We start from the raw sequence: 27,227 nt of genomic DNA, 5'->3' as shown, positions 1-27,227 counted from the left end.
TTGGTGGTTATTTCTGTTTTATTGTCTAGTAAGTTCTTTTTTATGACCTGTGGTGCCCTTTTGTTTGGTGGATACAAGTTTATGAATGTAATATCCTCTTGATGGATCATACCCTTGATGAGTCAGAAATAGCCTACTTTGTCTTTTTTGATTATATTTGGATTGAAGTCTATTTTATCCTATATTAATATAGCTACACCTGTTTGGTTTTTATTCCCATTTGCTTGGAATATTGTCTTCCACCCCTTACCCCGAGGAGGTGTCTGTCTGTAGTGGTGATATGTGTTTCTTGAAGGAAACAGATTGAGGGGTCCAATATTTTGATCTATCCTGTTATCCTGTGTCTCTTGATGAGTGAATTAAGGCCATTAATATTTAGGGTAATGACTGTGAGATTTGATTTGATTTCCTACCATGTGGTAGTAGATGTGTGTTGGTGTTTAAATGGGCTTTGAATTGTTTTGTGCCTACTCTGGATTTGGTTGTTGTGATCTGCTTCTTATAGGCATTTGAGTTGGGTTATGTTTTTCTTCTTTGTGGAAAATTTTCTGAAATACTCTCTGTAGGTTTGGCTTTGTGTTCATATAATTGCAAAGCTGAGTTTTGTCATGGAAAGTTTTTCTTTCACCATCTATTATGAGGGGTACTTTTGTCAGGTAGAGTAGTTTGGGTTGGAATCCATAGGTTCTTAGACCTTGGTGAGTTTCACTCCAGGCCCTTCTAGCTTTCAGGGTTTCCATTGAGGAGTCTGAAGAAATTCTGATGGGGTTACCTTTGAAAGTGGTGCACTGTTTTTCCCTAGCTGCTTTTAGGATATCCTCTTTGGTGTCAAAGTTCAGAGTCTTAATGATTATATGTCTTGGGGAGTTTCTCTTTTGGTCCAGTCTGTTTGGTGTCGGGAGCCACAGAGCAAAAGCCTGTACATTTTGCCTGGGCCTGCTCATAAACTGACTCATTACTCAGGAAGCTAGTCCATCCAGCTTTCTGTTAGGTACTTCTGGAAATGGTCAGCAGACTGCTTACAGAATCTTATCTTTTGCAAAAGGCCAGTTTATGGTCAGGATGTGAAGCCTGTTGCAGTCAGGATGTTAAGCCAGTTAGGCAAGATTAGATGAACACCTAATTACATCCCCTCTAGGTTTCCTGACAACTCCTTGCCCTGGCCATGTCCCCTTTCCCCTACAACTCCTTGCCCTGACCATGTCCCCTTCCCCCTACAACCCTATATAAACCTACATGTAAGAATAAACTTTCGAGGCCATGACAAACATCTAGCATAATCTCCTTCTTGTGTCTGTTTGCCTTCTTTCATTCAGGTTATTTTTCCCCTCGCTTCTTTGTTCGACTCCCCGCGGGCCAGGGCAGTTTGAGGTTCTGTTCGCTTCTTGTATCTTGATGGACCTTTCTTTTAAGAGACTGGGGAAGTTTTCTTCAATTATTATGTTAAATAAGTTCTCCATGCCTTTGTTCTGAAATTCTTCTCCTTCTGGTATTCCAGTGATTCTGATATTAGGACATTTAAGTGTATCCCACAATTCTCTCATGTTCTGTATGCAGGAACTCTTGAACTTACTGAAGTTTTTGAACTCTAGAACTGTTTCTTCCATCTTGTCTTCCAGATCAGAGTTTCTATCCTCCACTTTGCTGACTCTGTTCTTGAGGGCCTCTAGAGAGTTTTGTTTGTTCAATTAAGTTTGCATTTTCTACTACTTTTCTACGTATCATTTCCATCTCTTTGTCAAGCTCCCTTTTCACATAATTTTCTGATTTTCTTGATGATTCTTGGAATTCATCCCTGCCTTTCTTTATGTCTTCATTTAGTATAGCCATCTGATTTTTAAGGACCTCTTTGTTTTCACTCTCCCTCAAACTCATAACTCTCTTTGAACTCCTCCCAATATCTCATCAAATTATTCCAGTTTAATGATGGTAGCATCAAGAAGATTATCAGTCCTTTGTTGCTTTCCTGCAAGTTCTATCAGTAGGTTGGTCAGGGTTGCATTGCTCATAACTTCAACTTGATGTTCTGATCCTAATAACTCTTCTGTTTTGATGTATTCATTGTAGGACTGGGTGATCTAACTGGGTTTTGTTGCGTTTGATTTTTCATGTTTTCATGTGGTCTGCCCATGACAGTGTATGGGCACATAGGTGGGTGGATCAGCCTGGGCTCTAGCGCAATGGGAATCTAAGGCAGCCTGGGGTAGTTGTCAGGCAGCCTGGGACTTGGCTTTCACTTGCCAAAGCCGCCTATCTACTGCCTGACGGGGGCGCCAAAGTTGCCTGAATTCTGAAGCTGTAATGCACCAAAGCTGCCTGCATTGGAGCTTGGAGGGAAACTGAGGTACAAAGCCCTGAAGAAGCCCAAACTCTAGCTGGAAACCCTGAGACCTGGAAATTGTCTGCGCTCCCCTGCCACAGGAGAATGTAGGATGGCAAGCAGGGCAGAGAGGTAGGAGAGGGCACCTGAGCTGGTGCAAGCAAGAGACACTCTTGACTTGTGTGGCAATTGCTGTGGGACTGGGCTTGCTTAACAATAGTGTGGGCAAGTGTGCAGAGTGGTTTAAAGTTCCGCACACAGGGATGGATCTGTGTGCACAGTCTGGGTGCTAGAGCTGGTGCCGCAGTGGGGTGCAGGACCACTGAGGCAGGCTTGCATGTCCACAGAGGCAGTTGCTGCCGCATAGGGGCAGGGCCTTGGCAGCAGGGTGAGACAGCTATTTGGTGTTAGGGGTGGTCTACCCACCCCTGAGGGGATCCACGATTCACTTTCCCCCCCACACCCTTGTGCCCTCCCACTGATAAGAAGTCCCAGAAAACCCTTATTGCTTTTCTTTCCCCGGGATTTTCATGGCAGCTAGGCAGTCGCCATCTTGGCTGAAAATCCATCACCAAATTTTTGCATATGTTGTAATATGGCATCTTTCTTTAATACTTACGTCTTATGGTAGAGAGCCTACATTTTCCAACATTAACTAACATTGAAATGAGCCATCAAAGTTGCATACAAACAAATATACATAATCAGTCCCAGAAACAATTTGAAAACTTTAATTAGCTGCAAGTTCTTTATATTTATATTTATCACATATACATCCCCTTTAACAGTAGAAAGCTGACAATTTCCCCAACACCTAACATTTGTCATTTAAAAAAAATTCCTATATTTTTTTACTGATAATTGGCCAGTTATGTACAATGGTTAAGTGTAATAACTTGTTATAAAAACAAAAAGAAGTGATATAAGCAAGTTTCTAACTAAGCACAATATCATCTTGGTAATCATGATAAAATAAAGACAGTCTCTTCTTGAGCTGACCTGTCAAGAGCAAAATGATTCATGTGTTCTGAAAGTAGTTAACCCATACTGTGTACAAACACCACATTTGGTGTGAACCCTTAGGTTTATGTGAATTTTGGTAGAAATAGAAATCAAGAGCTCTATTGTACTTAAGAACTAATAAAATACTGAGGACATAAAATGTAGTCACAGACTCATTTGATTTATTTTTTTAATGTGGATGCAAACTTAGATACAAATTACTTTAGGAATTCATGAGGGAAGTGTTAATTGTACTTTCAGTGTAATAATTTGCTTGTAGTCATGTTATATCAAAGGAATGAGGAAAGATATGCTTCAGTGCCAATTTAGAACCTGTTGCTATTGCTGGGCCTACTAAAAATTGTACATGCTTTTCTTTGCTCCCAAGTCCTTCCAAAAATGGATCTATAGAGAAGTGCACCAGTTCCCATTAACAAGGATGAAGCGTATCCCAGAACTACTTTGGATTAAGAGTTCTCTAAGGAACTGCCATTAACAGTGTGTATGTGAGTGGGAGTGTTCAGATTAATGATTTGTTTTTTTTAAAAGCACTTGTAAATAGCTTAAGAACCTTCTAAAATGCTAAATTCCTCCCTCTTTTCATGAGATCATTTGAGTTGGAATAAAGTTCATCCAGAAATCCTAAGTGAAGTGAAAATTGGCAAATTCTGATGAATCTGCCCATTTTAGATCTTGTTTCAGAACATTTATATGAATCTATTATGTCAGAAACATTTGAGATTTTACTTATTTGCAAAATATGTTTTATAGGACTATATTAACCTTCAATTTTATATATTTGTATACTCTGAAATAACTATCACAGAGTTTTTTAATAATCAAGTTTTAATAGTGAAAATGTTGAAGGATTTATAATCTATGTACTTATAAAAATCTCATTTGAATTTCATTTTTTAATTATTTCATAAACATATTGTAAGAAAGTTCCAGGGATCTCATTATCCTCAAACATAACTGCTTGCTTGCTTTTGACCATAAAGACAAGACTTGGAAAGCATGTGGAACATCCTGTCAGAAGACAGTGAAATATCAAATATCAAATAACACATATTTCCTCCTCAGTATTTGGCATCTGAGATAGGAGGCTGTCAAATCTCATATTGATACATGACAAGAAATGAGAGGCTAGCTAGAAAGGAGTCAACATTGTATTTTGTTTAGATTGTAATATGACTTTAATTTGATTTATATTTTTTCAGTCTGCTAATCTGCTTTTGGTTTAAAATGAAATTGAATCTTGAGTTACTAATTTAAACCCAACTATCTATATTAAGCAACCATGTCAACTAAGAGTCTTCGAAGTGTTGGAAATTATAGACTCAGCCTATTATGATTAATGATTACAGAACTCACAAGGAATTCCAGTAATCACTATATTGAATTTTATTTAGTAATGGATTTACTTTGAAGAACATTGTTTTTGTCTTAACAAATTTGAACCTGATGCTATTTAACATTCATGCAATGTTACTAAATGTATTTCTTCATTGTGAGTGTTAGAGACATTGGAAGATGATTAGAGGTACAGAAACAAAATTATGTGGGCTTGAGAGATGGCTTAGCGGTTAAGCACTTGCCTGTGAAGCCTAAAGACCCAGGTTTGAGGCTCGGTTCCCCAGGTCCCACCTTAGCCAGAAGCACAAGGGGGCGCATGCGTCTGGAGTTCGTTTTCAGAGGCTGGAAGCCCTGGTGCGCCCATTCTCTCTCTCTCCCTCTGTTTTTCTCTCTGTGTCTCTCGCTCTCAAATAAATAAATAAATAATTTTAAAAAAAGAAACAAAATTATGTGGCAAATGTCACACATTTAGATGCACCCCTCAGCATTTCAATGTTTTGTAACAACGTAAAACAATAGGAAGATACATACATTTCATACATATATATATGCACACACATACACATACATATGCAGACACACACACATATATATACATACATACATACATACACATATGTGTATGTCTATATATGTATGTTTATGTATGTAAAATATACATTATATATTTAAATATTTAGATCAGTAAAACTACCAGTAGGCCCCCTTTTTAATTCTCCACTCATTGGAGCTCTGACTGCCCCATTATTTGTTTTTGTTTTTCCTTTCCTGTTTAATACCCATACAAAGCCCTTCAAGTCAAAAAGTCTGATACACAAAGACCCCGTATCATTACACATGCCACACCTCTTCCTTGGAAGGCTCTTCTGCTGTCGTTTGGAAATATCTTCCACTATTGAAACAAACTCAGATTTATTCTTTTTGTTTTTTTTTTTTTTTTTTTTTGCAAATGAGCTTTGAAAAAATAACCAAAGTAATTGAAATCGCTTCAGATAAATCATCTTGTCAGAATCCATCTGAGATTTTTTTAAAATTTCTCTTAACGAAAATATTTGTGTTGATAACTTTAAGCAAATAATCCCTTCACAAAGTTTTTAGTATATACATACCTCATGCTTTTAGGCATGTTATATCAATCCTTTTTTGTGTGAAGCGTTGAGCCCAGCCTCTTTCACCATCAGTGGAGTTGCACACAGCTCCACCGGAAGTCTGAGCCTCTCTTGCCTCTCTACTGGGATACAAGTGCTTGTTTAGCAGACTCCTCAGTGCCGAAATGCCAGTGTCCAGTGCTTGTGATGATTAATCTTTGATAACAATTTGACAAGTTTTGGAATCTCCATGGAAACAAAATTCTGGCCATATCTGTGAGGGATTTTCCAGATAGGCTAATTGGGGTGAGAGAACTTTCTCTAAATGTGACAGCATTACTCCATGGACTGGAACCTGGACTGCACTAAAAGAATAAAGCTGGTTGAGCACCAACAGTCAGCACTTTCTGCTTCCTGACTACAAGTGCAATATAATCAGCTACATTAAACTCCTGCCACCATGCCTTCTCCACTGCAATGACCTATGTCCCCTTACACTTAAAGCCAAACTAAACCCTTCCCGTGGTTTCTTCTGCTGGTATTTGTCACAGAAATGGGAAAAGTTTAAAAATACAAAATTCTCGAGATGCCATACATATTATTACTCCATTTTTAGTCAACATTTTATATAAAGAAAATGAATTCTAGAAATTATGAAAAGAACTGTTGATATTATATGCCTGTATATGACTGAGACTGTCAACATCTCATCATAAATGAGGAAAGGTCCACACTTCTCAGAGAAATAGTGGAAACTGATGAATGCTGGAATAGGGGAAGTCATGTCTTTTAGGAGTGTACTCATTGGAGGTGTACCCATTTGCCAGTTAACAACTTCACACCTATAATGATACAAGTGACCCTAATATGAATAAATGTGTATAAATAAAAGAGCAAGGCATGGAAGTAGGATAGGGATGCACTGGGAAGAAGGGCTTAATGGGAAGGAAAAGGGGAAGAGAGAGGGTAAGAGGTGGAATCATAATGCATTAAATATATTTTGAAATTGTCAAAACTAAAAATATTCACAATAAAATAAAATATTATTTTTTTACATTAAACACATTATATTGCTTAAATACTTATATATAAGTTACTTTTAATAGCTATACTAGCTTTTTAAAGAGCTTATGAAACCAAAAATCTATTAGTTAAATCATTACATATTAAATACAAATGTCCATGTATCAATATATTCCCTAACCCCATCTTAAGACACAAAACACTGAATTTTTAGCCATGAAGTTATTTTCAGTTACTAACTCTCATCTTGTACATGAATGTATACACCCTCCTGATAGTAGAGAAAGCCCAGCACTTAGAGTTACAACAGTGTGAACTAGCTGACTACCTCTGTCTGCCTTTAATTTTGATTTCCATTTCTCTCTAAAACTTCCTGTTTCTTTTTCTTTCTCTCCTAATTTTCATAGAATCACATAACCTATTTACCCCACACACATTTTCTCTAAGGGTATAACACAATACCAAAGGGTTAGTTAAAGCAGAAGTCACCACTGGTTCATTCTTTGACATGAGCCCACCCCTAAAATAATTCCAGTCTTGGCACTGATCCTGGATTGCCAGTCAAAACATTTTCCTTCTTTTTGATAAATTTCTTCTCTAGACACCTGGGCCTTTGCTCTGTCGTTTGATCTATGTTGGGGCCTCCTAAACCCTTCTAAACTGTGTAATGCTAAAGATCAAAAAGAAAACTATTCAGTTCTTGATCAAGGAATAGATCTGTGTTTGTAATGCAATGATTTTTTCTTCTAACTCAAAAATTTTCAACTCTAAATTTGAGGAGACTTTCTTCATTTGTAAAGAAGCATGTTAAAGTCCCCAGTTGTCCCTCCAGAGTAACAGAAACCTCCTTACATTGAATATTCTCTCAGTTAAGATAATTTGACTACAGGTGCCAGAAACCAGCTCTGTGTACTTTACATATACAAAGGTAAAGTTCTTAATCATAGTTCCAAACTTAGCAAATAATGGCAATTATCAAAGTTAATATATTTTCCAAATGCTTAATAAAGACAGAAAAGATAACTTGCTTATTTTTAAATATTAAGACCCAATATTATGTCACTACTCCCAAACTTAATCTAACAACTTAATGTTGCTAATAAACCAAGATTGCTCTTTTACTGAGATTGTCAAATTATAAAGCTCACATGAAATAGACTAGCAATATATTCTACGAATATATAGGAGTTTTTTTTTGTTTGTTTTTTTTTTGTTTTTTTTTTTTTTTTTTTTTGGTTTTTCGAGGTAGGGTCTCACTGTAGCTCAGGCGGATCTGGAATTCACTATGTTGTCTCAGGGTGACCTCAAACTCCCGGTGATCCTCCTACCTCTGCTTCTTGAGTGCTGGGATTTTAAGACAACAAAAATCCCTGATGTGTGACTAGTAGTACCAGATAGTAAGGCACATAATGCAGGCATCGTTTCTGTCAAGTGTAGTATTCTTCTGGAAGAGCATCAGATGCTAAGAACACATGGATACACCTTAAATATGACTGAGTGATTTAAGGGACTGCTAGGTCCTTGAGAAAGCATCATATTGCTAACTTCAGTATAATTACTTGTATTCACCAAAAGAAAGTAAAACTAAAGTTGTATGGTCTATATCAAAGTTTTAGTCATAATATCATAATATTTAAAGACAGACATCCACCAGTAGGTGGGCTGATAAGCAAACCATATTTGTACACTTAGCTAATGCTCAAAGAAATAAAAATAACTTAATATATTCTAAGCTCTTAATGGTGGAGAGAGGCCAAACACACACACACACAGACACACTCTGCATAGTTTCATTTATATCAAATCCAGGGACTGAGTTTTAGAAAGGCTAGGCTTCAGGAGTGTCAACTGTCTAGAGTTGGCCAACTGTTTCTATAGGCTAATTACAGAGATGAGTAATGGTAAAAGCAAAGGAAGGAGATTTAATCAATGTGGAAACATCAGGGATTATATATAGCTAAAAGGTTTTGGCTCTAAGGCTGTCTTCAAGACCCTGACACTAGCTTTAAGCATAAACCAAGGAAAAATTGGGGCAAGGGACAAGAAGTATGCATAATTAAACCGTCCCAGTCAAGATATAACCTGGGGTTTCCTTATATCAATGTTTGTCCTGAAAGTCAGTCCAAGTTGCGAAGAAATTCCTAGTGCTATCATTACTTGAGAGGAGTAATCTTGTTTCCATAAGACAATTCCTCCTACTCCTAAAGGCAGCTTGGCTGTCATCAATATTTGGCCACTCTTGGAGTATCATCTGTTTGTGAGGCTCCTTGTTGTTTGGGGATAGTTTCATTCCCAAACACTGGATACCTCCATGTGACCTGTAGGGGCTGAACTGTAGAACATTGTAAAGGTTAATAAGTTTTGCAAATAAATGGCTACAAAATGAAGGAATCCATTTTAAGCTTTCATCTTATTATCTTGGGGGTGGATCCAAGTGAGGAGATTTTTCTTTTTTTTAATAACAGTACGTCTTGTCACGGCCAGTGGGGAGTTGAACAAGGACTCAAGGAGAAGCTAACCTGGGTGAAAGAAGGCAAACAGACACAAGAAGGCGCCCATGCTAGGTGTTTGTCACAGCCTCGAGAGTTTATTCTTACATGTAGGATTATATAGAGTTGTAGGGGAAGGGGACATAGTAGGGCAAAGATCACAGAGTTATTGGTTAAACCACAATGCCTTTGTTTCTGCATCAGCTACTGGCAGGATGGGGGAGTGTTTAGCCAGGTGTATGATCCCATTGTTTCTGGTAGTTGAATATTAGGTGAGGAAGTAGAAAGTTAACTTGCTATATGGCAGTCTTTGTTTCTGGTAGTTGAGTATTAGGTGAGGAAGTAAAAACTTAACTTGATATATGGCAGTCTCTGTTAACATGGCCAAGGTTTGGTTCATAGCTCCCAACATCTCCTCCCTTCTTTTATACAAAAAGAGGGGAAGGCCCACTTTGTAGCGGTGGGCATTAACCAACTGGGGGAGTAGGGACCCAACTCCTCCCATGGGATGTCTTTTTCCCACAATTTTTGGCCTTTGGTACCTTTTGGGGAGGGGAGGCAGGGCCTATGTGGCCAGGGAGTGAGGCACGGCCTTAATGATAACACTTATGGTATCAACCTCCATGTAAGTCAGGTTTTTCTCTAAGGGAATTCAGAAGCAGTCAGAAAGGGACCTTCCCTTGCAATACTTGCCTCACACCCATGTTGGTGCCCATATCGCACCCACTTTATTGTGAGCCAATATGCATAGGTCTGAATCCTTTGCAGCTCCCGTAGGAGGGGTAGCTATTTGGCCATGACAGGTAGACTGCAGCAATAGCAGAGGTGTAGAGGACAGCAGTATAGCAAATGAGTACAGAATGTACACAGTATAGTAAATGAGTACAGAATGTAAGATCAAGGGAGAGTGACAGCTGCAGGTGGTAGGTCTTCAGTGGCAATGCCTCAATCCTCCAGCTCCAGTCTATGATAATGAATCTACAAAGTCTGCATCTTAATAGCATCAATCTGTTGACATATAAAAGACATGATTTTATTTATAATAATCGGTCCTATTGTGAGTAGGAGGATTAAAATAAGTACAGGTCCTAGTACTGATGGCAACCAGGAAAGGAAGGGGAAATTGGCCCAAAATTGAGAGGAGGAGGGATTATATCAGGAATGTAGCTCTCTACTGAGTTTTTGTAGGTTGTTTATGGTTTCCTCAATGATTCCAGATTTATTGACATAGAAACAGCACTCCTCTTGGAGAGCCATACATGTTCCTCCTTTTTCTGCTGTAAGGAGTTCAAGAGCACTTCGATTTTGTAGGGCCACCTTGGCCAGGGAGGTGATCTCCCTCTGGAGGGATTCGAGACTATTAGTGGTGTAGTCAATCATCTGTTGTAGCTTTTCTGAAAATTTGCTGGCAGAATACAAGGAGTGTCCCAATGCTCCGCCTGCCACCCATGCAGAGACAACTGATGTGGCCAGGCTTATACCTACCACTAATGGAAGAAAGGCTACTCTCTTATGAGTGGTGTGGAAAAGCCAGGCAAGTTCATCGGGGCTGTACATGGTGAGATGGGGGACCACAGCTACCAGGATACAGGGTCCCTGGGGGGTGATATTAATGTGAGTAAACATGGTTTCATTGCACCAGAAATAAATCAGTGTGTGGGGGGGATATAAGTTCTATAGTTACAGAGGTGTTTTGTGTGCAAGTAAAGTCAGTAGGTAGTGATTTGTTAGTAAGGAAGCAGCACAACATGAAAATGTTTTTTAGATAATGAGAGAGTAGTGGAACTGGGGAGATAGGAGGAGTGGTCTTATAGTAAGATTTATTAAAGGAAAGGCTGAGGGTAGAGGAGGCATTCAAGGGAGTTGTAGCAAGAATTGGGCATGAAAGGGAGGCACAAAGCAAGCAAGAAGAGGCATTTACCTGAGAGGCATTTAGTAGATTGACAGCATATTGGAGATATATTGGCCAAGAGTCCCATTTTACCTTGTCATGATTTTGGAGGGCAGAGTGGAGGTTTTGTTCATTTTTTAAAATTATTTAATTTATTTGATCCTTGGAGTCTGTAGGGAGTAATTGTCTGGAGATATATATATATATATATTTCCTGTAGGGTAGGAGGACCAGCCATCATTATAGAGTTTGCCTGCGTCTCCCTTTTCCCAGAGCTTATGCCAAGGGTCAGAGATAACAAGGATGAACTCTTTTCCTTGGATGTGGAGAATACCCTTTTTACCATAGACTTTATGCATTCTGCAGCTCCAATATCTACAGCCTCCATAGGTGGATACATAATCTAAACAACTGCCCATGTTGAAAAGCAGGTGTAAGAACTATATGTAGCAGTAATTGTTTTGGGAGTGATTTTAAAGGTGAGGGCTGACCAGCATCCTGTAAGATGGCAGTGCTCTGAACCAATAAGGGTGGTAGAATCTTGTTTGATGGGGCCCTCCTTTACTTGAAATTCCCATTGAAAGACGGTAGCAGTAGTTAAGGGGACGATGGGCAACAAGGAGCAGAGGAGCAGTAGATGTTGGGGGTTGACTGTTTTCATATTGAATCTTGAGTATTGGAAACCTTAGTGGATCTGTATCACAGGTGGGCTTTTTGTGGTGATCACAGTGCGGGTCTGTATTACAAGCATGGACTGCCTGCTGTGACCTCTATGCGGATCTTCACTCACCCCCCTGGTGGGGTGGCAATCCAATGGCGGGGACGGCTGTCCACTCGAGCAATATTCAGGATTTTTCTTCATACCTTGGGCCCCATGTTGGGCACCATTTGCCCTGGCCAGCAGGGAGTTGAGCAAGGACTTGAGGAGAAGCTAATCTGGGTGAAAGAAGGCAAACAGACACAAGAAGGAGCCCATGCTAGGTGTTTGTCACGGCCTTGAGAGTTTATTCTTACATGTAGGTTTATATAGAGTTGCAGGGGGAAGGGGACATGGTCAGGGCAAGGACTTGTAGGGGGAAGGGGACATAATTAGGGTAAAAATCACAGTTATTGGTTATACCACAATGCCTTTGTTTCTTCATCAGCTACTGGCAGGATGGGGGAGTGTTTAGCCAGGTGTATGATCCCATTGTTTCTGGTAGTTGAATATTAGGTGAGGAAATAGAAAGTTAACTTGCTATATGCCAGTCTTTGTTTCTGGTAGTTGAGTATTAGGTGAGGAAGTAAAAACTTAACTTGCTATATGGCAGTCTCTGTTAACATAGCTGAGGTTTAGTCCATAGCTCCCAACACATCTAATCGTAATATGGCAGTCTTAGATTTCAACTCAATGAAGTGACTTTTTAAATAAATAGAACCTTAAAGCCAACAGAAGGCAAAGCCATGTTGAAAAGGCAATATTTTCAGACATTAGCATGGTGAGGTCCAACTCACCTATTAAGTAGCTAAATATAAGCAGGCAAGAAGTTCATTAAGACTGCACACCTCCCTCATAACTAACAGCTTATTAAACCAAGGGGTGGAACTTAAGGATTCTAATTACTGGTCAGAGAAATGAAACCTGAGTCATATCCCCTACCCTTGCAAGATATGTGACATCTTAAACTTCCCAGAAAGGCATTAGTATACAATTCTCTCAAGGTTCCAGAAGCCTTAAACCTTTTAAGATTATTATCTATCAGGAGGCTTTATTTTGCTGGGACTCTTTGTCTATACCAGATATTTCTAGGTTTTTGAAATTTTATTCAGAAAGTTGGAAAATACAAAGCAGCAGGAAGAAGTTTTACTTACAAATACTACAGGATACTCTGAAAAAAGAGCTGCTTCTATGACAAACATTTCTCTCTACATTTATGTTATGAAATCACATGCTCTTTATCCATACTTTTCTAGTAATGACTGAGTGTCCATTTCTTTCCCTGAGCAGAGACATAGTGACAAAAATAGGGGCCCAGATAATCTTCACTTAGCTACAAAATTCCACAATAATGATCATGGTCATTTCTCCTAAAGAGACAAATAGTAACTCAGCCCTTAGAAGTCTCCCCATTAAACCTCAAATATGGGCTATGGCATGCCAGTTGGGATAATCACAGTTACCTCAACTATAATCTGATTAAAATACACTCATGTTTTTCATAAGAAAAAATAATATTTTCTCTAGCCTCCAACCCCAGTAAATTACATCATTTAATTACAATCAGTAAATTACATCATTATGGGCCTTTTACATCCTGCCACTCACTCTATAATACTTTAATGCTGGTCATTAAAAGTATTCCTCAATTTGGCCTTCTAAGATTTCTGTAAAGTGACAATGGTTTTTCCTTAGTTGCTAGACCAGTCAATGTGTACTCAATCTCTGAGATAAGATATGCTCATTTCTCTTGGAGGAGTCCACAGCCTTTCAGAAGAATCAGCATGGTATTCAAACTGTAGAGTTAAAAAGCTTTCCTAGGATTCTCATCCTACCTAATGCCATTTTCAGTCAGCTTTCAGTCTCAGCCTGCTTAAGAAGGTTTTTTAGATGTTCTTGTTATGCTCAGATCTGGCTATAGATCATAGAGCTTAGTATTCAAGCCAGTTTGCCTCTTGACTGAATAAATTTGAGTAGGCTATCAGAAAACATGGGTTATAGAGACTGTCTAATCTCTTCTGAAATCAAAACAAACCTCTTTTCCAACCAGGAGAACAGATGTTAAATGAAACTTAAAGAGTAGGCCCCCAGGGCCAATGATTAACTCCTCAAAAATTCCATTTTCCTGTTTTTATCTTCTGGTAACTGCCAGCTGAATCCATCACCCCTCCTTTGGAAACACTTCCCAAGGAACACTGAAAAAATCAGTACATAAACAAACATACATACCTGTTCAAAGGAGCAGATGATTTTAGTTGTGGTTTTTGCTACTCCCTTCCTTAAAGAGCCATCTCTGGCTTTGGCTTTCAAGCCAGCCTTTTATTTTTTTCTTTGCTTCTTGTAGCCAAGATGAAATGTGATAGTCTATATATGTTAAACATCTAACTTCCAGTTTTATGCCATCTATAGGACTACAGGATGCCAATAAGCATGTCAAAAATCTTATTAATATACTCAGATGACTTTAAACAAAACAAACCAAGGACTTTCTCTTGATTTTAAAATACAAATGATTAAAAAAATTAAAAATTGGGGCTGGAGAGATGGCTTAGCTGTTAAGCGCTTGCTTGTGAAGCCTAAGGACCCCAGTTCGAGGCTTGGTTCCCCAGGTCCCACGTTAGCCAGATGCACAAGGGGGTGCACGCATCTGGAGTTCGTTTGCAGAGGCTGGAAGCCCTGGTGCACCCATTCTCTCTCTCTCCCTTTATCTGTCTTTCTCTCTGTGTCTGTCGCTCTCCAATAAACAAAAATTAAAAAAAAAATAAAAATCAGACTGGAGAGATGGCTTAGCAGTGAAGGTGCTTGCCTGCAAAGTCAAAGGACCCAGGTTTGACTCCTTAGGACCCATGTAAGCCAGATGCACAAGGGGACGCATATATCTAGAGTTTGTTTGCAGTGGATGGAGGCCCTGGTACACCCATTCTTTCTCTCTCTCACTCTCTCTCTACCTGTCTATTTCTTTATCTTTCTCTTTCATATAAACAAAAATAAAATATTAATATATATATAAACATGGCTTGAGATAACATGTACTGTTTCGGTGAAAAGGTGTCGCAGTCAGGTTCACGTTGCTGGCAGAAATCACCTGACCAAGAGCAGCTCATAGGAAAAAAAGACTTACTTTGTCTTATAGACACAAGGGGAAATGCCAGAATGGTAGGGGTAAATGATGGCATGAGCAAAGGGTGGACATCACCACCTGGCCAACATCAGCAGGAGAATGTCCCAAACACTGGCAAGAGGAAACTGACTATAATACCCATAAGCCCTCCCCCAATAATATATTGTCTCCAGGAGGCATTAATTCCCAAATTTCCATCATCTGGGAACCTAGCATTCAGAACACCTAAGTTTATGGGTGACACCTGAATCAAACCACTATCGGGGGTGGGTATGGCATTTTTAGTATTTTTCCAATGTCTTATTCATGGTATTTCAAAGTCACCATTCATGCCATCAAATCACTAACCTTCTGTGGAGGAACTAGTATCAATATTGATCTTCTATTTTCCATACAATATGGAAATTTAATATACTATATGATATGACATAAACTTGAACAATTACCCATAGGATTATACTTCAAGTTTGGGTCCCAGCTAATTTGCTATTTTTGAAGGTTCTGGATGCTTCTACCAATAGAACCTAGTGGAAGGAAATAATTCATTGGGTGTATGTCTTTGGAGTCTATTTGATCTCTGGACCCTTTTTGATCTTGTCCTTTCTGCTTCTTGTCCACCATGAGGTTACAAACTTCCACTACAACATATTGCCATTAACGTGGTGGAATGATTTCTTTGAAAACAGAACCCAAGATAAATCTTTCTCCTCCCTAGACTTGCTTATGTCAAATATTTTGCCACAGTCATGAGAAAAATCAAACAATTATAAATCTTTCTTAATTAAGTGTAATATTAGTCAGTTGACCTAAGAATTTCAGAAAGAGATAATAGCATCATCATCTCTTTATTTTACTGTGAAGATCTTTCTTCTATAGTAAAATGGCCCAAGTAAGGAAGGATCAAGGGGAAGTCAATCATATCTTTTATAATTAAAGTTTTATAGATATGAGTTTTCCATGCATGTATACTATCACTCAGATTGACTATATGGACTATATGCATCCCGATTTGAAAAGCATAGTTTTAGTAGGTAATTATAATTAATCCAGAGCTGACAAAAAGTAAATGGCAAATGTAAATAGGTTATATTCATATAATGCCATTTGTGTAACTAATTTTACTGTTTTCAGATTTTATCATTCACAGAGCGTAGTAAAATAGTTTAGTTTCATCTCCATGAATCATGAGGAACTACTGCATTATCCAAGATTCAGGCTGTTTTTGTGAAAACTACTTACAAGTGCTGGCTAAGATTTATTTTATTAAATTTTCCATGTGATTTTTGTAGCAAATGTACAACACTTATATTACTGAATAATAATTTTCAAAATTCAAGTAGTTATTTTGTTTTCATATAATGCTGTCAAAGACATGGTCCCAGGCTGAAGAGCAGCTGAGTCAGTAAAGTGCTTGTTTTGCAAACATGGAAACCTGAGTTTGAACCCCAGTATCCACAAAAAAATGCTGAACAGGGTGGTATAGGCTTGTAATTCTATCACGGGGAAGATGGAGACAGTGGGGCCCACACTCAGGCAAGTATAATTCATGATCTTTAGGCCAGGGAAAGACACTGTAGAAAGAGAAAGAACAGTGAGCATGAGGAACAACACTTGAAGTTTTCCTCTGCTCTTTCTCCCCATGCATACATATACAAGTGCACACACACACACACATTCAAAAAATACAAATATGCTCTAATTGTTTCAACCACTGGAGTCTCATTTTATGAGCAGACTCTATAATGTAGATTTTAAAAATATTGATTGTTTTAAAATGCAATCTAAAATATTCTAAGTTATTCATGTGGTTGTATTATATCTCTATGGCTTTCTTCTTTACTTAAAAGAGAAATTGTTTTCTAGTTTAGGGGAATATGATTTATTTATTTTTTTATTTTCATATCCATATTTCTTAACAATGTTAATATGCAGGTTTGTTGTTATTCAAAGAGTAAATACTTAACCTTATCAAGTTATCAATCTGGTGCAATTTCCTTTGTCTCTAACTCAGTAGTATATTACAATGATAATTAGCATTCTTTATAAAGTAGTGGCTCAAATCTGATAGAGAGCCTTTTTCAAACTACAACCCCAATTTAGAAGAAATATGTTTCATGTAAGACTTGTTTTTAAATGCAGTCAGAATAATTTCCTATCATATCCAATTATTTCAAGAATGTTTACCTCCTGCTGTGCTAAACCTAATAAGAATTTAGTTGTGCTTGGGGCAGTGTGGGAGTTCTTACTTGTTTAAGCTTCATTTAAAATAAACTCCTCAATACAAAATACCGTATCATGAATGCTGTGGTTCATTATCTCAAGGCCATATCAGACTCAAAAAGGAATAATGTTTTCAGTTAACCTATAGATTTTAGATAACTGTTCAAAATCATTTGCCATTAAGAAAAATTATATAGTTTTTACAATCTTTATTTTGAGCTTAGTGAAATTTCATTTCTCAACATCCTATATTCTTCTTCCCCAGTGCTGCAAGCTTAAATTCTTTCTAAGAATCCTTCCATTTTCAATCTCCCACACATACTCTTGAAATCCTTAGTGACATCTAAGTTAGGCTCGGCAAAAATGAAGAGAAACCTTACAGTTTTAGACAGCACATCATATGGGGCTCTTGCATGAAGGGGGCAAATTGAAAATGAGAAGTGATTTAACATTATAAGGCGAAAGGCAGAGAAAATGTTTGAACCTGGAATAACTTAAAATGCAGTAACTTGTATTTATTTGTGAAGTCTGCGGAATGCCATGGTTTGACAAATTGAAAACTATGTATATTTCAGGTTGTGTATGTCATATATAGATTATTAATTTTCAATATGCTACGATAAAGTACATTCAGTTCTCAAATATGAGGTAATAAAATGTAAACTTCAATGAGTCAGATGGTCTTTCACTGTGTACTCCTGACTTGCCAGAAGAGGCTCTGTCTCTAACAAAAAGAATATTTCTTTTTGTTTTTATTCATCTAAAATAGTTGTTGTCTTTTACAACAGAAAGGAAGAGTTGGTTAGTGGAAAACAATGCATCTACTAAAATATTTGTTCTATGTTAATACTAGCCATCCATAACAAGGGGAATTCAGCAACAATGTCAAACATCATCAAGAGACATCAGCCACTCACTGTGAAAAAGTTGACCAGGCACAGATCAGCACTGCTAGCTACAGAGATATACTTGAAAGTCATAGAAACATTCAGTTCACAAAAAAGGATGCCACAATTTTAAAATCTAACTACCTGATAACATATTCTAGGATTTTCTAAAACTAAAAATTAAATAATGCAAACTATAGGAAAAATAGTGTATGTAGCAATTATTATAGGATATTATAATTCTCTCAATAACTTATTAGAGCAGTCAGGAAAACAAATAATAAACATGATTTAATAGATGAAATTTTGATGTGATTGTTGCATATAGATTACATTTACTTAAACCACACAGACATTCTGTAGTCATGAGAGTATACATAAGACTTAAAAAGTATAGCAATATTTTTAACACTGTAAGCATACTATATGGATTTTGTTCCAGATTTTATGTTGATCTACAGATCAGTCTTCTAAGTAGTAAAGTTCTATGTAGTAGTCTTGGTGATGATAGATACATGGATAGATGGATGATAGATAGATGCTACTTCAGTCAGCCTTATAGAAATATGACTAGCTTGGAGACAAGTGATGGCTTAGTGGTTAAGAGCTTGCCTGTGAAGCCTAAGGATCCTGATTTGAGGCTCGATTACCCAGGACCCACAGAAGCCAGATGCACAAGTTGGCACATGCATCTGGAGTTTGCTTGCAGTGGCTGGAGGCCCTGATATGCCCATTTTCTCTCTCCCTTCCCCTCCCTCTCTCTCTCTCTCTCCTTCTTTCTTTCTTTCTTTTTTTTTTTTTTTTGGTTTTCCATTTATTATTTAATTTTTTTCTCAATTTTTATTTCCATTTTCCATGATTATAAAAAATATCCCATAGTAGTACCCTCCCTCCCCCCTTTCCCCTTTGAAATTCCATTCTCCATCATATCCCCCCCCATCTCAATCATTATATTTACATATATACAATACCAATCTATTAAGTACCCTCCTCCCTTCCTTTCTCTTCCCTTTATATCTCCTTTTTAACTTAATTGCCTCTGCTACTGAGTTTTTTCCTTCTCACACAGAAGCCCAATCTCCCTCTTGGTCTGTCTATAGCTCTCAAATAAATAAATTTTAAAAAAGATATCTGGGTAGCTGACTAGCAAAAATTCAATAATAACCAAATGAATAAATGGATAAATAAATGATACATATTTGGTGATTTTTAAATGGTGTTTCAAAAATATAATACACCAAGCTAAGATTACCAGGATTTTGAGGGCTTCTATATTTCCCTTAATTATAACACATGAAAAGGTTACTCCATAATTGACATAATCATTATTGCTTTTTGGTCATTAAAAGTCTAGTGCATGCCTGTGATCTCAACATCCCCTCTTTAAATGAGTCAACTTTGTTTTGAACCTTTTAATTTTCCTTCATGCCAATGAAAACTTTATATCCTGCCTCTACAACTGCGTCTCTCCTAAAGTAGGGCGTGCCTTCTACACTGCAGCATCTCCTCCACCCATAGCCTGCTGAAAAGCCATGTGTAGTCACTCGTTCCTTCTGGAATCCATCATACTTGATGCCTTGACTAAGCATTTATACTCCTTGGGAAAAGTTCTCCTATTTCTCCTCACTATTTATCATCACAGGATAAGATAAGATGCTCTTATAAATATAAGGGTAGCATTATTTATCAAAAGGAAAAATAATCATTGTTTGTTTTGAGAGCGACATACTTTTAAAGTGGTGCCATTGTTTTTTCTTTTTTAATTAAGTAGACACTTTGCTATTTTCTTAATCTAAAAGGAAGACAAAAATATTCAATTAATATTATGTGATCTGCCCTTACGCACACCTACTCTTGCCAGGAGATTCCTTGACCCTTGTTATTGAACTGGAATAGGTTTCATGGCATGAGATAATACATTCCCCCAAATAATATTTGGCCAGGAAGGATCTTATGAGGCAGTAGAGAAGGAAATAAGGAGGAAGTTAAGAACATTCACTTCAATTCACTCCTCACAAAATCATTTCCATTATCAATTTATAAGAGAAATCTTGGCTTATATGCAAAAAATTTTCTTTATATTTTAAAGAGTTTATAATGGTTATCATACTGGATAAAAACTTAAATGTATTTGTCAAACTCAATTTGCAGTGATTCTTCTCCAACTTTAAAACTCATTCTTGTATTCTCTATAAGTTTATTATTTACATATTATTGTCCTTTTGTAACAGTTTGGAAACAATTTTCCAAAAGGAACATCTCTGAATGAAATGCTTCACCTTTAGTCTGATAAACTGTGATTGGTGTGGAATAACAAAAAGAAACAGCTGTACAACATTTTGCATTCAGATGTGCAATTTGCCAAGTTTTAGGCCAAAATTCCAGAGAATCATAATACACAGCACAGGGTCACTAAACGTTTTCGGTCTGGATTTTCTGAACAAAAATATCATCACAAATGGAGACAAATTAGAATTTGTTAGGATTTCTACCTGAAGTTGAAAAGTTATCTTCACTTACCTGTAACACCTTATCAGTGTCATTTAAGGCTAAATGTCCTTTTATATTGATGCAAGTATATAAGGGTAGCCCTGTTTCTGGTAGGTAATTAGCTAAAGATTGACCAAGTGAAACATGGATGCCAACTTGCATGCCCAGAAAGGACAAGAACCTGCCTCTGATCCAATGTATCTACAAGCATCAACTCTAGCTCCAGCAGACAACCTCCTATTTCTTTCTCAGCTCTTTTTGGGCTTAGCAGGCCTATATGCTGACCAATTCTGAGTCTGCCTCTTGAATGCACCAACCAGTTAGGTCACTCCCTTACACACATAGGTCTGATGATGAGGGTCAGTCTAATTGGATTTTTAAAAAAACATTTTTTTCTTTTATTTTTATTTTTTTATTTGAGAGTGAGAGCGAGATCGAGAGGGAGAGAAAATGGGTGTACCAGGGCTTCCAGCCTCTGCAAATGAACTCCAGACGCTTGCACCCCCTTGTGCATCTGGCTAAGGTGGGTCCTTGAGAATCGAGCCTCCAACCGGGGTCAAGAGGCTTCACAGGCAAGTGCTTAACTGCTAAGCCATCTCTCCAGCCCTAATTGGATTTTTTTTATTCATGTAAATGGGTCTAAATCATATGTATAAGCTTCTTGGCTCTTGGTCCTTACTGCTTTCTTAGCTTGCCCTTTCCTTATGTAGGAGGGGTCTTCTTTGTCTTCTGGCCCCTTCAGGAAAAGGGTAGAATTTCGATTTTCCCACGTGCTTTCCTCCTTTGTTTTGTGAGCCCATTTTCCAGAGGCTGATACCTGGGAGCCAGAGCAGAGTTTCTTGGTCTCTTCTCCCCTGAATTTCTTTTTCCTTTCCTGCTTTGCTTTCCTTTCAAATTCTTCATCAAATAAATCTCATAATTTATATTTTTCTCCCCTCTGAGTCTACATTTCAATTCTTTGATACTTTGGGCCAAGACTCAAAGTTATGTTATGTGGGCTGGTGGCCACTTGTGTCTTGATGGAGATCTAAGCTCTCTCAGGATTCTATCCCCACATCAATTTCATGAAGTGAGGTTCAAATGTATGAGGGACAAAGGAGGGAGATGGTGAAGATGACAAATGAAGGAAGTAAACATGCAAGCCAAAATTTCAAATGAAAGGTTTCTGTATATGTGGTTGTGAACTTGGAGGAAGCCTGGAAAAGCAAAAGTATTCTCAATTTTATGGCCAGCTCTCTTCTTTCTCCTCCTCCTCTTTTTCTCCTCCTCCTCTTCTTCTCCTCTCCTCCACCTCTTCTTCTCCTCCTGCTCCTCTTCTCCTCCTCCTCCTCTCCTCCTCCTCTTCTCCTCCTCCTCCTCTTCTCCTCCTCCTCTTCTACTCCTCCTCCTCCTCTCCTCCTCCTCTCCTCATCTCCTCCTCCTCTTCTCCTCTCCTCCTCCTCCTCTCCTCCTCCTCTTCTTCTCCTCCTCCTCTTCCTCTCCTCCACTTCTCCTCCTCCTCCTCTTCTCCTCCTCCTCTCCTCCTCCTCCTCTTCTCCTCTCCTCTTCCTCCTCTTCTTCTCCTCCTCTTCTCCTCCTCCTCCTCTTCTCCTCCTCCTCTTCTCCTCCTCCTTTCCTCCTCCTCCTCTTCTTCTCCTCCTCCTCTTCCTCTCCTCCTCCTCCTCCTCTTCTCCTCCTCCTCCTCTGGTCCTCCTCCTCTCCTACTCTACTTCTCCTCCTCCTCCTCTTCACCTCCTCCTCCTCTTCTCCTCACTCCTCCTCCTCCTCTTCTCCTCTACTCCTCCTCTTCTTCTCCTCTTCTCCTCTGCCTCTCCTCCTCCTCTTCTTCTCCTCCTCCTCTTCTTCTCCTCTCCTCTCCTCATCCCCTCCTCCTCCTCTTCTCCTCTCCTCCTCCTCCTCTTCTCCTCCTCCTCTTCTCTTCTTCCTCCTCTCCTCCTCCTCCTCTCATCCTCCTCCTCTTCTTCTCCTCCTCCTCTTCTTCTCCTCCACTTCTCCTCCTCCTCCTCTTCTCTTCCTCCTCTCCTCCTCCTCCTCTTCTCCTCCTCCTCTGCTCCTCCTCCTCCTCTTTTCTTCCTCCTCCTCTTCTCCTCCTCCTCTTCTCCTCCTCCTCTAATTCTCCTCCTCTTCTTCTCGTCTCCTCTTCCTCTTCTCCTCCTCCTCCTATTCTCCTCCTCCTCTTCTCCTCTCCACCTCTTCTCCTCCTCCTCCTCTTCTCCTCCTTCTCTTCTCCTCTTCCTCCTCTTCTCCTCCTCCTCTCCTCCTCCTCTTCTCTTCCTCCTCTTCTTCTCCTCCTCCTCTTCTCCTCCTCCTCCCCTTCTCCTCATCCTCTCCTCCTCCTCCTCCTCGTCTCCTCGTCATCTTATCCTCCTCCTCTTCCCCTCCTCCTCCTCTTCTCCTCCTCTTCTCCTCCTCCTCCTCTTCTCCTCCTCCTCCGCTCCTCCTCCTACTCCTCTCCTCCCCCTCCTCCTCTCCTCCTCCTCTCCTCCTCCTCCTCCTCTTCTTCTACTCCTCCTCTCCTCCTCCTCCTCTTCTTCTCCTCCTCTTCTTCTCCTCTCCTCCTCTTCTTCTCCTTCTCCTCCTTCACCTCCTCTCCTCCTCCTCTTCACCTCCTCCTCTTCTCCTCCTCCTCCTCTTCTTCCCTCCTCCTCTTCTTCTCCTCCTCTTCTTCTCCTCTCCTCCTCCTCTTCTCCTCCTCCTCTTCTCCTGCTCCTCCTCCTCTTCTCCTCTTCCTCTTCTTCTCCTCTCCTCCTCCTCTTCTCCTCCTCCCCTTCTCCTCTCCTCCTCCTCTCCTCCTCCTCCTCCTCTTCTCCTCCTCCTCTGCTTCTCCTGCTCCTCTCCTCCTCCTCTTCTCCTCCTCCTCTTCTCCTCCTCCTCTTCTTCTCCTCCGCCTCTTCTCCTCCTCATCCCCTTCTCCTCCTCCTCATCTCCTCCTCCTCTTCTCCTCCTCCTCTTCTCCTCCTCCTCCTGTTCTATTCCTCCTCCTCTTCTCCTCCTCCTCTTCTCCTGCTCCTCCTCCTCCTCCTGTTCTATTCCTCCTCCTCTTCTTCTCCTCCTCCTCTCCTCCTCCTCTTCTTCTCCTCACTTCTTCTCCTCTCCTCCTCCTCTTCTCCTCCTCCTCCCTTTCTCCTCCTCCTCTACTCCTCCTCCTCTTCTCCTGCTCCTCCTCCTCTCCTCCTCCTGTTCTTCTCCTCCTCCTCTTCTCCTCCTCCTCTTCTTGTCCTCCTCCTCCTGTTCTCCTCCTCCTCGTCTTCTTCTCCTCCTCTCCTCCTCCTCCTCTCCTCCTCCTCCTCTTCTCCTCCTCCTTTTCTCCTCCTCCTCTTCTCTTCCTCCTCTACTCCTCCTCTTCTCCTCCTCCTCTTCTCCTGCTCCTCTTCTTCTCCTCTCCTCCTCATCTTCTCCTCCTCCACTTCTCCTCTTCTCCTTCTCCACCTCTTCTCCTCCTCTTCTCCTCCTCCTCCTCCTCTTCTCCTCCTCCTCCTCCTCTTCTCCTCCTCCTCTGCTTCTCCTGCTCCTCTCCTCCTCCTCTTCTCCTCCTCCTCTCCTCCTCCTCCTCTTCTCCTCCTCTTCTTCTCCTCCTCCTTTTCTCCTCCTCCTCCCCTTCTCCTCCTCCTCTCCTCCTCCTCCTCCTCGTCTCCTCGTCATCTTGTCCTCCTCCTCTTCTCCTCCTCCTCTTCTCCTGCTCCTCCTCCTCTTTTCCTCCTCCTCTTCTCCTGCTCCTCCTCCTCTCCTCCTCCTGTTCTTCACCTCCTCCTCTTCTTCTCCTCCTCTTCTCCTTCTCCTCCTCTTCTCCTCCTCCTCTTTTCCTCCTCCTCTTCTCCTGCTCCTCCTCCTCTTCTCCTCCTCCTCCTGTTCTTCTCCTCCTCCTCTTCTTCTCCTCCTCTTCTTCTTCTCCTCATCTCCTCCTCCTCTTCTTCTTCTCCTCCTCCCCTCCTCCTGCTCCTCTTCTCCTCCTCCTCCTCTCCTCCTCCTCCTCTTCTTCTCCTCCTCTACTTCTCCTCCTCTTCTTCTCCTCTCCTCTTCTTCTTCTCCTCCTCCTCTCCTCCTTCTCCTCCTCCTCTTCACCTACTCCTCTTCTTCTCCTCCTCCTCTTCTTCTCCTCCTCCCCTTCTTCTCCTCCTCCTCCTCTTCTCCTCCTCCTCTTTTCCTCCTCCTCTCCTCCTCCTCCTCCTCTTCTTCTCCTCCTCCTCCTTTTCTCCTCCTCCTCTTTTTCTTCTCCTCCTTCTCCTTCTCCTTCTTTTTGTTTCGTTTTGTTTTTTGAGGTAGGTTTTCACTTTAATTCAGGCTGACCTGGAATTCATTATGTCATCTCAGGGTGACCTCGAACTCACAGCAATCCTCCTGCCTCTGCCTCCCAAGTGCTGGGATTAAAGGTGTGCACCACCACTCTCAGATCTCATCTTCTTTAATATAGTTGCTCATTTGTAATATCGATTTATTATTTTAGTTTCACTAAAGGTGTAATAACTATAAGATTTTAGAAGGCCATTAACTATGTGACTTGTTTTACCTCCATGAAGTAAAAATGCTGAGCATGAAGTAAAAATAGTGATTGGGTATGAGTATGCATAATAGTGACATGAAAAAATTAATCTTATTATGGCAAAATATGAGATTTTATTATGGAGACAATAATAATCAGGACAGTGTCATGTTTTGTATCTTAGATATTCTCAAAAGACTAATATCTTGAAGACTCCCAATAGCACTGGTAAGACCTTTGAAAGATGACTGGATCATGCAAACTTTGACTTTATGGACAAATTAATTTACTTATATACCCATAGTGTAATGTGCTATTGGAAAATGATGACAAGCTTAGTAGATTCTTAGGCAAGGATGAGTTGGAGGAAGCAGGTCACTGAAGGTGTGCCCTTAGTGGTATAATTTGTCTTCATACCTTCTTCCCTTATCTTTGCTTTGCAGACATTGTGATGAGAGTAGCTTTGCTCGACCATGCCCACACCATCCCAATGTACCACTTCACAATAGTACTCAATAAAACACAGCCAGCTGATCATAAGTTGAACCTTCTGAAACTGTGAGCCAAAATAAACCATCTTTCAAGTTGAATTTTCTTCAATACTTTCCAATAGTGAGAAAATATGATTAACACAACTAGCATATTTAGTGAATGAAATCATGGATGCTGTCCCATGCTCCTAGTAAATGAATGAAAAATATTTCTTTTGGAGGACTTCTGGTTAAGATGGCAGCGTAGGTACCACACCAAAGCAGCCTGGGGGGGGGGGGGGAAGACCAAAAAACCTCAGCAAAATGCACACTTTTACTAAAAAGTGAGGTGTATAGGAAATTGAGGCAGCAGCGGAGAAGTAGGAGAGATCCAGAGCATCCAGAGCCCGCACAGGCTGGCAGAAACAGCTCTGGCAGCTCGGCCAACCGCCATGGCGGCGGCGCACCAGAAAGCCGCCAGGCTCGGCTCCAGCCGCAGGAAAAGCCAGGTGCGGGAGCTTCCACTCACACCGCGCTCTCCGCAACTCAGGAAACGTGAAGGGAGAGCGGCAGTGAGCAGCGGAGGAGCAGACCGCTAGGTAGAAGAACACGAGGAACAGCAAGAGATCCAGAGCAGCTGTGGCTCCCTCCCCTCCCCCACTGCCTGAGCCCAGCTCCGCCAAACAGAGCAGCGGTCCCGGGACCCGGACATGCCAACCTGAGCCAACAGTGGGACCCAAGCAGGAACAGAGTTTGGCAGCAACATCAGCGGCTCCGGCACCGGTAACAGCGGCCCAAGCAGCAGCAGACCCAGGAGTGGCAACAACAGCCGACCCAGCAGCAGAAGCTTCAGCTGCTGACAGACCCAGCAGAGGCAGCTTTCGCAGCAGCGGGGGGTGCTGATCTGCAGGGCCACAGTTGCCAGGCTTGGCTTGCCCCGCAGGAAAAGCCAGTGCCCAGCTCAAGAAATCAGAACAGCAGCCCGACAACCCAGGCAGCAACTTGACTGAGACAAAACTCATCCAAGGTAACTGGGTTTGCACCAAGGAAGGGTCTCACTTGGTCACAAGCTGACTTGGATCCCTCAACAGACCAGAAATCTTAACCTCTATGTTGATAGAGGATCTGGTCACTATAATAACTACTCTGGCATACATACTTGGGGCTGTTTTTGATTGAATGGGTACAGTGTTTAGTTAACTTTTAGAATCTACCTGTTTATTTATAATAGCTGGGAAATGGAACCAGCCTAAATGTCCCTCAACTGATGAGTGGATAATGAAGATGTGGCACATTTATACAAGGGAGTTCTACTCAGCGGTAAAGAAAAATGAAGTTATGAAATTTGCAGAAAAATGGATGGACCTGGAATGGATTATACTAATCCAGGCCCAGAAAGCCAAGCGCCACATATTCTCTCTCATATGTGGATACTAGCTACAGATGACTGGGCTTCTGCATGAGAATGAAAATGCTTAGTAGCAGAGGCCAGTAAGTTAAAAAGGAGACATAAAGGGAAGAGAAAGGAAGGGAGGAGGGTACTTAATAGGTTGATATTATATATATGTAAGTATAATGATTGTGATGGGGAGGTAATATGATGGAGAATGGAATTTCAAAAGGGAAAGTGTGGGGGTGTGGGGAGGGAGGGAATTACCATGGGATTGTTTTTATAATCATGGAAAATGCTAAT

The sequence above is a fragment of the Jaculus jaculus genome, chromosome 10 (genome assembly GCF_020740685.1).
Source record: "Jaculus jaculus isolate mJacJac1 chromosome 10, mJacJac1.mat.Y.cur, whole genome shotgun sequence".
NCBI lineage: Eukaryota > Metazoa > Chordata > Mammalia > Rodentia > Dipodidae > Jaculus > Jaculus jaculus.
The sequence above is the reverse complement of the archived record's forward strand: the minus strand, read 5'-3'. Positions refer to the sequence as shown.